The sequence below is a fragment of the Oncorhynchus clarkii genome, chromosome 1, assembly GCF_045791955.1.
Source record: "Oncorhynchus clarkii lewisi isolate Uvic-CL-2024 chromosome 1, UVic_Ocla_1.0, whole genome shotgun sequence".
NCBI classification, from domain to species: Eukaryota; Metazoa; Chordata; class Actinopteri; order Salmoniformes; family Salmonidae; genus Oncorhynchus; species Oncorhynchus clarkii.
Window position 1 is genome coordinate 61702826 of NC_092147.1, and position 11038 is coordinate 61713863.

Here is an 11038-nt window from a genome sequence, read left to right on the forward strand (position 1 = left end):
GAACGTCCATACCCTAACCTTAACCCTAACCTTAACTATAACATAACCCTTACCTAACCCTAAAATTAACCCTTACCTTAAACATTTTATATTTCAACTTCAATGGGTTAGGGACGTCCCAAGGATATGTGATAGGATGAGCCTCTTGATCACAGCTGAGTCAGAAATTGCTGGAAGAAAACACTAAATAACGGATAATGTCTGCGAAATAACTCACATTTTTGTGAATTAGAATCCGATCTGAAATTAAATTCCTTCTAATACAACGTAGCCTGGGCTTTAATATTTCTATAACTCTTATTCTAAAGTAGCAGGTGCAAGTTATTTTCAATAAAGAAAGGTGCCCCATGAGTAATATCAGCTATTACATCAGAACAGGAAATAGCAATTTCAGAATAAATCAACTTCATGTGTGAATTGAATGGCTGGAAAGTAATGTATACTGAACAAAAATATAAAAGCAACACCCAACAATTTCAAAGATTGTATTGAATTACAGTTCATATAAGGAAATCAGTCAATTGAAATGAAATCATTAGGACCTATTTTATGGATTTCACCTGACTCGGAATACAGATATTGGTCACAGAAACCTTAAATAAAAAAGGTAGGGGCGTGGATCAGAAAACCAGTCAGTATCTGGTGTGACCACCATTTGCCTCATGCAGAGCGACACATCTCCTTCACATAGAGTTAATCAGGCTGTTGATTGTGGCCTGTGGAACGTTGTCCCACTCCTTTTCAATGTCTGTGCGAAGTTGCTGAATATTGTCGGGAACTGGAAAATGCTGTCGTACACATCAATCCAGAGCATCCCAAGCATGTTAAATGGGTGATATGTCTGGTGAGTATGCAGGCCAAGGAAGAACTGGGACATTTTCAGCTTCCATGAATTGTGTACAGATCAAAACAAATGTTATTAGTCACATACACATATTGAGCAGATGTTATTGCGGGTGTAGCGAGATCCTTGCGACATGGGGTCGTGCATTATCATGCTGAAACATGAGGTGATAGCGGCAGATGAATGGCACGACAATGTGGTTCAGGATCTTGGTATCTCTGTGCATTCAAATTACCATTAATAAAATGCAGTTGTGTATGTTTTCCGTAGCTTATGCTATAACATAACCCCACCGCCACCATGGGGCACTCTGTTCACAATGTTGACATCAGCAAACCGCTCGCCCACACAACGCCATAAATGTCGTCTGCAGTTGTGAGGCAGGTTGGTCGTACTGCCAAATTCTCTAAAACGACATTGGAGGTGGCTTATTGTACAGAAATTAAATTCAATATCTGTCAACAGTTCTGTGGGACATTCCTGACATCAGCATGCCAATTGCAGGCTCCCTCAAAACTGGAGACATCTGTGGTATTGTGCTGTGTGACACAACTGCACATTTTAGAGTGGCCTTTTACTGTCCCCAGCACAGGTTGCACCTGTGTAATGATCATGCTGTTTAATCAGCTTCTTGATATGCCAAACCTGTCAGGTGGATGGATTATCTTGGCAAAGGAGAAATGCTCACTAATAGGGATGTAAACAAATGTGTGCACAAAATTTGGGCGAAATAGGCTTTTTGTGCTTATGGAACATTTCTGGGATCTTTTATTTCAGCTCATGAAACATGAGACCAACACTTTACATGTTGTGTTTTATATTTTTCTTCAGTATAGTAATCCACCCAAAACAGTAAACATGCATTGTTGATCAATGATAGGTGGCGACATCAACAATTTATGAGCATGTAGTGCCTTTCGCTTCTAAAAGAAAACAGATGAAGATTGTCTCTCACAATGATTTTCTTCCGACTTCAAGTTGCAGTTAGTGAGGAGCAACTGCAGTAATTTCCAGTCGACTGCATTCAAAAGTTCATGACCTTAGATCACATGGTTGTTGTAAAGATCATGCAGTAGTCGCAAGTCGGAACATTTTTATACCCATAATGCAACGAACTTTGAAAGGTGGTGACCAACGTTGGTCAATGTCTTGACAAAAGGGATCCTCTCGAACACGCCCATTGTAAATTCATGTCTCCCATTCAAATACAAAAAAAGCTAACACCCGGAGTTGCTTCAGCTGGAAGGTGGTAGATAGGCCTAAAAGTATTTGTCACTTGTGTACACTGGAGGTGATACTGTACGTAGTGTCCTACGTTCATGATCTGGTGGATTTACAAAGCAGTATAGGAGGAATCAGTTTAGGCTTAGGTCAGAACCAGACACCGCTGAGTGTGCATCGTGCACTGCTGGAGTGCAACTCTCCATTTGGGCTGATCTGTGATCATGACCCCCTAGCACCTCCCCCGGTCAGAGGGGAATGAGGCAACCTCACAAAGTTACACACAAGAATACTTTATTTACATATAACAGACATCGAATGGAAATGGTGGGAATGGTAGTGTTTTTTAAACATGCCCAACCCACCATCCCACAGGTCCAGAGATATGATTGTGATATTACTGTGCAGGACAGAGGTGACCTTTGCTGTTCTCTCTGCCACTGCTTGGAGGAGACTGCAAGGAGAGTGTGACCATAGAGATCCTATTACTTGTTGAATTTACAACTTGTCTAGGTACTTGTTGCATTAACAACTTGTCTAAATCCTATTGATGGGTTCTGATTTCTAAACTTGAATATCGGAAATATCCTTATTCATGTCACTGAGGGAGAGAGAGGAATGTAGAACGTTTACATTCTGTCAGAATAGGTTATTTGTTAGACATCAGGTATCTGATGGGAAGGAGAAGGGCCACAGTCTGGTACAAGTCAATAGGACAGCCGTGAGTTGGGGAGGAGTGAGAAATTTGGGCCAAGGTCAGGTCAGATGAAGTGAGGAAGAACAGATCTCACTAAAGTTCTGTCTAGCAACAGAGGTATATTGGCTGTTTAGATGTGTAAGAAGACTCAGCATAGGAGAAATGGTTCAATACCAGTTCTTGCGTGAATATGTCTTGGTCTGTTCAGCTGTCTGACGTATTGGGTGAATACACTTGGTTTGAGCTTTACCAGTCGTCTGTGAGTTTTTTACTCTTTATTTAGAACCTAACACGATCATCAAATTAGATCAGCAGGTGCATGGCTGTGGATTGACTGGATTGTTTGAATGGAATGTTAGCATATTGGCAGTTTAATTTGAAACATTTATGGAATCATTCATCTAAAACTGACTGGCTAGCTAGCTAACAAACATACAGTGCTGTGAAAATGTAAAATCATCCAAAAAAAATAAACGTCCCTTTTTCAGGATCCTGTCTTTCAAAGATTATTTGTAAAAATCCAAATATCTTCACAGATCTTCATTGTAAAGGGTTTAAATACGGCATCCCGTGCTTGTCAATTAACCATAAACAATTAATGAACATGCACCTGTGGAACGGACACTAACAGCTTACAGGCGGTAGGCAATTAAGGTCACAGTTATGAAAACATAGGACACTAAAGAGGCCTTTCTACTGACTCTGAAAAACACCAAAAGAAAGATGCTCAGGGTCCCTGCTCATCTGCGTGAATGTGCCTTAGGCATGCTGCAAGGAGGCATGAGGACTGCAGATGTGGCCAGGGCAATAAATTGCAATGTCCATACTGTGAGGCTCCTAAGACAGCTCTACAGGGAGACAGGACGGACAGCTGATCATCCTTGCAGTGGCAGACCACGTCAAATATTTTTTTTATTTGTCACATACACATGGTTAGCAGATGTTAATGCGAGTGTAGCGAAATGCTTGTAACAACACCTGCACAGGATCGGTACATCCGAACATCACACCTGTGGGACAGGTACAGGATGGCAAAAACAACTGCCCGAGTTACACCAGGAACACACAATCCCACAATCCCTCCATACTGACTGTTACTTTTGATTTGCATGAGTTGGGGTGGGCATTCAATGTTTTTGTTCTGTGTTTGGTATTTCTATGTGTTTGGCCTGGTATGGTTCCCAATCAGAGGCAGCTTTCAATTGTTGTCTCTGATTGAGAACCATACTTAGGTAGCCTGTTTTCCCACTCCTGTTTGTGGGTGGTTGTTTTCTGTTCAGTGTATGTCACCTTGCAGAACTGTTTCGTTTCTTCCATTCACTTCGTTATTTTGTTTTGTGTGTTCAGTTAATAAATTAACATGGACACTTACCACGCTGCGCATTGGTCCGATATTTCATACTCGTCGTCAGACGACGAAGAGATCCGTTACAGAACCACCCACCAAAGAAGGACCAAGCAGCGTGGTGACCAGGAGCAGAGGGTTCTGGACTCCTGGACTTGGGAGGATATACTGGACGGCAAGTGACCCTGGGCACAGGCTGGGGAACAATGCCGCCCCAAGGAAGAACTGGAGGCAGCGAAAGCTGAGCGGCAGCGATATGAGGAGGTAGCATGGCAGCGCGACAGGCACGAGAGGCAGTCCCAGGCACCAGGCTGTCTCTCCGTCTCCCTCCTTCAGGTTCACCCGCCTGTGCAGCGCTTCCAGAGTCTCCCTCCTGTCCAGCGCTGCCAGAGTCTCCCTCCTGTCCAGCGCTGCCAGAGTCTCCCTTCTGTCCAGCGCTGCCAGAGTCTCCCGGCAGTCAGGAGCTGCCAGAGCCGCCCATCAGTCAAGAGCTGCCAGAGCCGCCCGTTAGTCAGGAGCTGCCGGAGTCTCCCGCCTGTCCGGCGCTGCCGGAATCTACCGTCTATTCGGGGCCCGCTGTAAGGGTCCCCATTCCGAGGTCGGCGGCGAGGGTCACCGCTCCAAAGGCGCCACTTAAGTGGGCCAAGACTATGGTGGAGTGGGGTCCATGTCCGGGAGTTGGGGTGGGCGTTCAATGTTTTTGTTCTATGTTTGGTATTTCTATGTGTTTGGCCTGGTATGGTTCCCAATCAGAGGCAGCTTTCAATCGTTGTCTCTGATTGAGAACCATACTTAGGTAGCCTGTTTTCCCACTCCTGTTTGTGGGTGGTTGTTTTCTGTTCAGTGTATGTCACCTTGCAGAACTGTTTCGTTTCTTCCATTCACTTTGTTATTTTGTTTTGTGTGTTCAGCTAATAAATTAACATGGACACTTACCACGCTGTGCATTGGTCCGATATTTCATACTCGTCGTCAGACGACGAAGAGATCCGTTACATTATTTTCTTATTATTATTTTATTATACATGGGAACGATGGCTCAATGTTGGCATTTCCTGCCTAAGTTTGCCAACTTTGCCAATTAAATAATCATTAAAATAATTGGCAACATCAAATGGTTTTGTGATGAATAAGCCATCTGATTCAATGAAAGATGGAGTTGAATTTGTCTTTCTGCCCATAATTTCATTTAAAGTACTCTAAAGTTTTTTTTTACCATCATTCTTTATACTGTACCATTGATCTTGCATTCATAATACAGTTTATTTTTCTTTTTGGTGAGTTTATTCACATAATTTCTCAATTTGCAGTAAGTCAGCCGTTAAATGAAGACCGAGGTGCAGCGTGGTAGGCGTACATTTTCTTTAAATTTTAAATGTTCTCAATGAACGTAAAGATAGGAGTGAAAACACACAAAGACAAGATCCCACACCAGAAGGTGGGGAAAAAGGGCTGCCTAAATATTATCCCCAATAAGAGACAACGATAGACAGATGCCTCTGATTGGGAACCATCAGCCAACAAATATAAACATAGATTTCCCACCCTAGTCACACCCTGACCTACCAAATAGAGAATTTAAAGGATCTCTAAGGTCAGGGCATGACAGCTAGACTTATTAGCCACTCCTTTTGCCCCATCTCTTTCAACCGTACAGTTTTTCAATTCCTCATCAACCCATGAAGCCTTAACAGTCACTTTCTTAACAGGTGCATGTTTGTCAAAAGAAGAAACTATTTCATAAATGCATTAAGTGCAGCGTCTGGATGCTCCTTATTAATCAATGGGCTATACTCGGCCTTGTCTCAGGATGGTAAGTTGGTGGTTGAAGATATCCCTCTAGTGATATCTGGGGGCTGTGCTTTGGCAAAGTGGGTGGGGTTATATCCTGCCGGTATTGTCGGATGGGGCCACAGTGTCTCCCGACCCCTCCTGTCTTAGCCTCCAGTATTTATGCTCCAGTAGTTTATGTGTTGGGGGGCTAGGGTCAGTCTGTTACATCTGGAGTACTTCTCCTGTCTTATCCAGTGTCCTGTGTGAATTTAAGTATACTCTCTCTAATTCTCTCTTTCTTTCTCTCTCTCGGATGACCTGAGCCCTAGGACCATGCCTCAGGACTACCTGGCATGATGACTCCTTGCTGTCCCCAGTCTACCTGGCCGTGCTGCTGCTCCAGTTTCAACTGTTCTGCCTGCGGCAATGAAACCCCGAGCTGTTCACCGGACATGCTACCTGTCCCAGACCTGCTGTTTTCAACTCTCTAGACAGCAGGAGCGGTAGAGATACTCTGAATGATTGGCTATGAAAAGCCAACTGACATTTACTCCTGAGGTGCTGACCTGTTGCACCCTCGACAACCACTGTGATTATTATTATTTGACCCTGCTGGTCATCTATGAACATTTGAACAGCTTGGCCATGTTCTGTTATAATCTCCACCCGGCACAGCCAGAAGAGGACTGGCCACCCCTCATAGCCTGGTTCCTCTCTAGGTTTCTTCCTAGGTTCTGGCCTTTCTAGGGAGTTTTTCCTAGCCACTGTGCTTCTACACCTGCATTGCTTGCTGTTTGGGTTTTTAGGCTGGGTTTCTGTACAGCACTTTGTGACATCAGCTGATGTAAGGGCTTTATAAATACATTTGATTGATTGATTGATTGATTGATTGATTGATTGATTGAATCAGGCCAACAAATATTTTTATCATCATCCATATAAATCTCAGCAACATATTTTGTATAACCTCTTATATAGTATTTTAGGCCCAGCTTTTGGAACTTTGGCTTTCCTGGATATAGTCACTATATTGTAATCACTGCATTAAATGGGTACAGATACAGCTTTAGAACAAAGTTCTACAGTATTAGAAAAATGTGATATACATGTGGATTATCTTGTTCCTGTAGTGTTTGTAAACACACTGGTAGGTTGATTAATAACCTAAACCAGATTACAGGCACTGGATACAGTGAGAAGCTTCCTCTTGAGCGGACAGCTTGATGAAAACCAGTCAATATTCAGGTCCCCAAGGAAGTAGACCTCTCTGTTTACACTATCAAGTATTTCACATATATGATTTAGATACTGACTGTTAACACTTACTGGCCTATAGCAACACCCCTAAAGAAAAGGCTTTAGATGTGCCAGGTGAACCTGCAACCACCCTCTTCAATAACACTCGACATAAGACCTTCTCTAAGCATTACATGGTTCTGAATATATACAGCAACACCTCCCCCATAGGCATTCCTGTCTCTTCTATAGATGTTACATCTTTGTATGGTTACTGCTGTATCATCAAATTAATTATCTAAGTGAGTCTCAGAAATGGCTAATATATGAACGTTATCTGATGTTAGCAAGTTATTGATTTCCTGAACCTTATTTCTAAAGCTACAAATATTAATATGGGCTATTTCCAGCACTTTCCTGGGTAGCTGATCAGAGATAGACATAATATGGAAAACAGCAAACAAAGCAAGATAAAAAAATATATATACACTCAGCAGTCATTAATCAGTTGGTGTGTGTAAGTATGTGTGTGTGCTGCAGGGTTGATGCTACGAACCCATAGACTTCGCTCTCTCATCCCTTCCAGGCTTTTGGGAGGGAGGGTGGACAATGCTTACATCCGCTATGACAGGCTCAATGTCCCCACGCGCTCTGGCATCTTTCATGGCAGGGAGTTCTTTCCTCTTCTGGACAGCTTCAGCATAGTCCTCGTTGAGGAAGATGTACATTCCTCTCAAGTTCTTGGCTCTTTCCAGAACAGCTACCTTGTCCTTGAACTTCAGGAACTTGACTACTATTGGCCTGGGCATGTTACTATGGCCGGTGGTGGGTTTTCCAGTCCTGTGGGCACGCTCAACCTCAATCTTCTTGTCAACTCATTGAGCTGACCATGGGAGAACTGCAAACTGTCCTTCAGGTCCTGGACCTCTCTGGTCAGGTCGTCCATTCTTTTATTAAGAAAACCCTGCTAGCTTGACAGGCAGCTTGATAGGCAACTAGCTAGCAGCAAGGCTAGCTGCTATGCCAAGCAGCTCCTCAGATCCGGCCTTGGACAGCAGGATCACTGGACAGATAGTAGGGGTCCCAGCAACTGATACCAACCGCGTCGCGGGATCCAAACTCCAAAAGTAGTTAGTTAGTCACCAAACCTTTTCAAAAGACTTTCAAAACATTCCAAAACAACAAACTTTCCAAAAAAACAAACCAAGTTCTCCCTCGTTCCACATTCCGTTGGTATGAGGTTTTTACTGTGGAATGCAGTGTTTGGTTTTCACCAGGCATAATGGGATCTATGTCGTGCAAAAAGATGACTCAAGTTTGCCAAAAAGCACCTGGAAGCACCTGGATGATCATCAAGAGTCTTGGAAGAATGTTCTATGGACAGATGATTCAAAAGTACAAATGGATCACATTATGCCTGGTAAAAACTAAACACTGTATTCAACAATAAGAACTTCATACCAACGGTCAAGCATGGTGGTGGTAGTGTGATGGTTTGGGGATGCTTTGCTGCCTCAGGACCTGGACGACTTGACTAATAGAAGGAACCATGAATTCTGCTTTGTATCAGATAATTCTACAGGAGAATGTCAGGCCACCCGTCTGTGAGCTGAAACAGAAGAAGAAGCAGAGCTGGGTCATGCAGCAAGGCAATGATCCAAAACACATAATCAAGTCTACATGAAAATGTCTAAAAAGCTAAAAAAATCGAAGTCCAGACCTAATCCCAATTGATATGTTGTGGCAGGACTTGAAACGAGCAGTTCATGCTTGAAAACAAACAAATGTCGCTGAGTTACAGCAGTTCTGCATAGAAGAGTGGGCCAAAATTCCTCCACAGTGACATGAGAGACTGATCAACAACTACTGGATGTGTTTGGCTGGAGTAATTGCAGCTAAAGGTGGCACAACCAGTTATTGATTGTAAGGGGACAATTACTTTTTCACACAGGGGCATTGGGTATTGCATAACTTTGTTTATGAAATAAATGAAATAAGTATGTTATTGTTGTGTTATTTGTTAATTCATGTTCCCTTTATCTAATATTAGGTTTTGGTAGAAGATCTAATAACATTCAGTATCAAAAATATGCAAAAGTATAGAAAATGTGAAAGGGAGCAAATCATTTTTCACAGCACTATACATTCATCAAATTCATTATTTTACACAATTTCTTATCACAGCACTGGCCAACCATGGTTGACCAATTCCCTGATCAAAATGGCTGACCTTCATACCATTATAAGAAGGTTCATGTCTATTCTAGAATTCAAATTCCTAATTCTATGAATGTGACCTGCAGAGCCAGAAGAATGGGCTGATGTCTGTCTCCCTAGCACCCAACCAGTGTCCAGTGTCATAGATGTGAAGGGCCAATGTACGACCCCCTAGCCTGCTAGGCTCCTGCCGGTGGAGAGACACCTACTGAAGAGTCAGAAAGTTTTTGTCTCTGAGAGAGGGCTGTAGATTGACAAGTGCAAGTGCAATGGTAAGGTGTGAGTGTCAGGGTATTTTCCAACATCTATAAATATCTTTAGTGCTGCCACTTACCTGCATGTAGAGAGCATGTCTAAGGCTGGACACAGTGGTTGTCTGGTTCGTTAGTCCCCATTGACTGGTGTTCACCCGTGTTCCCTTTATCAAACAGTTGGGAGAAAAATGTCCTTCATGTTCTTTCTTGCACCATGTGTTTGAAACCATGTATGGAAAGGATTCAAAGGGTGAAAAGACAAGTTCATTTACATTTATTTGACACTGAATATTATTTTTAATCTATGATGAAGTCTCACACAAATATGGAGCTGTATTCTACAGCTCTCCATCTTTCTGTAGATATAAATGTTTACTAGTCTTCATGGCCCTCTCTGTATTGACTTTTAGCCCATATAATGCATCATGATGTGGTTATTATGCACTGTAAGACTTGTCTTATAATGGCTTATTATAAGTTCATAATTATTCTCAGTTTAAAAGTCCTACATAGAGACAACTTATTATAAACCTTAGGGTATTATAAGACATTATAACTCCTCATACATGTATGTGACAAATAATAAAGCATTACTATAGGATTTAGGTCAAGTATTGCCATAATTTCAAGCAGCTAAATGAATGTCTTCACAGATTTCAAAAGAGGACTGTTGAAAATATTTCAATTAGCGCTGTATTCCAAGCATGTCTTTAACCCAAATCCCTAATCTGTTAGTCCAACCCCTTTTCCGTTGCCCATAGCAGCAAAGGACATGGGCACGTACCCTCCTGCTTCCTCTATCCAGAACCTCTGGTCTCTCATGTAACTTTATCAGCAGAATTCTATGGTCTGATTGAGGCACCATCCCACCCCTGACACCAGTGTAGCAAAGTTTAAAGAGGCAATCTGTGACTGCTCCACCAGTTTTTTGAATATTAAATGAATAATACCGGCCCATTGATTCTTGTAGAATATGACTTATAAATGCCTCATGACCTTAGTCAAACTGTCGTACCCCATCAGAACCTGAAATATAAGCTTATTTTACTCCATTGTCTGTTAACAATGAAATTGTAAACAAACACTGTATAGCCTCAAAATACGGTTAACACTATCATTTTGATATCCTGCACGATCTGTCCTTGCATCCATAGCTCTATCTATGAATTTGAGAGTGGTTACATTTCTCCAGCCCCCCACAAAAGTGCCCACTTTGTTAATATTTGAAATGCAGATTGCCCCTTTAAGGTGGTCAAAAGGGAATTATGTAATTCCTTGTTAACTAACACATATATTACCCCAAAAGACTATCACATACAAGTGAACATTTACCGAGCATTAATGACCTCAAATTGTTTTATTATTATTTTAATGGGTGCAATCTCCCATTTTTTTTGTTGCTTTGCATAATAATATTTTCTCCCCGACAGCACAAAACACCAGGAAGAGAT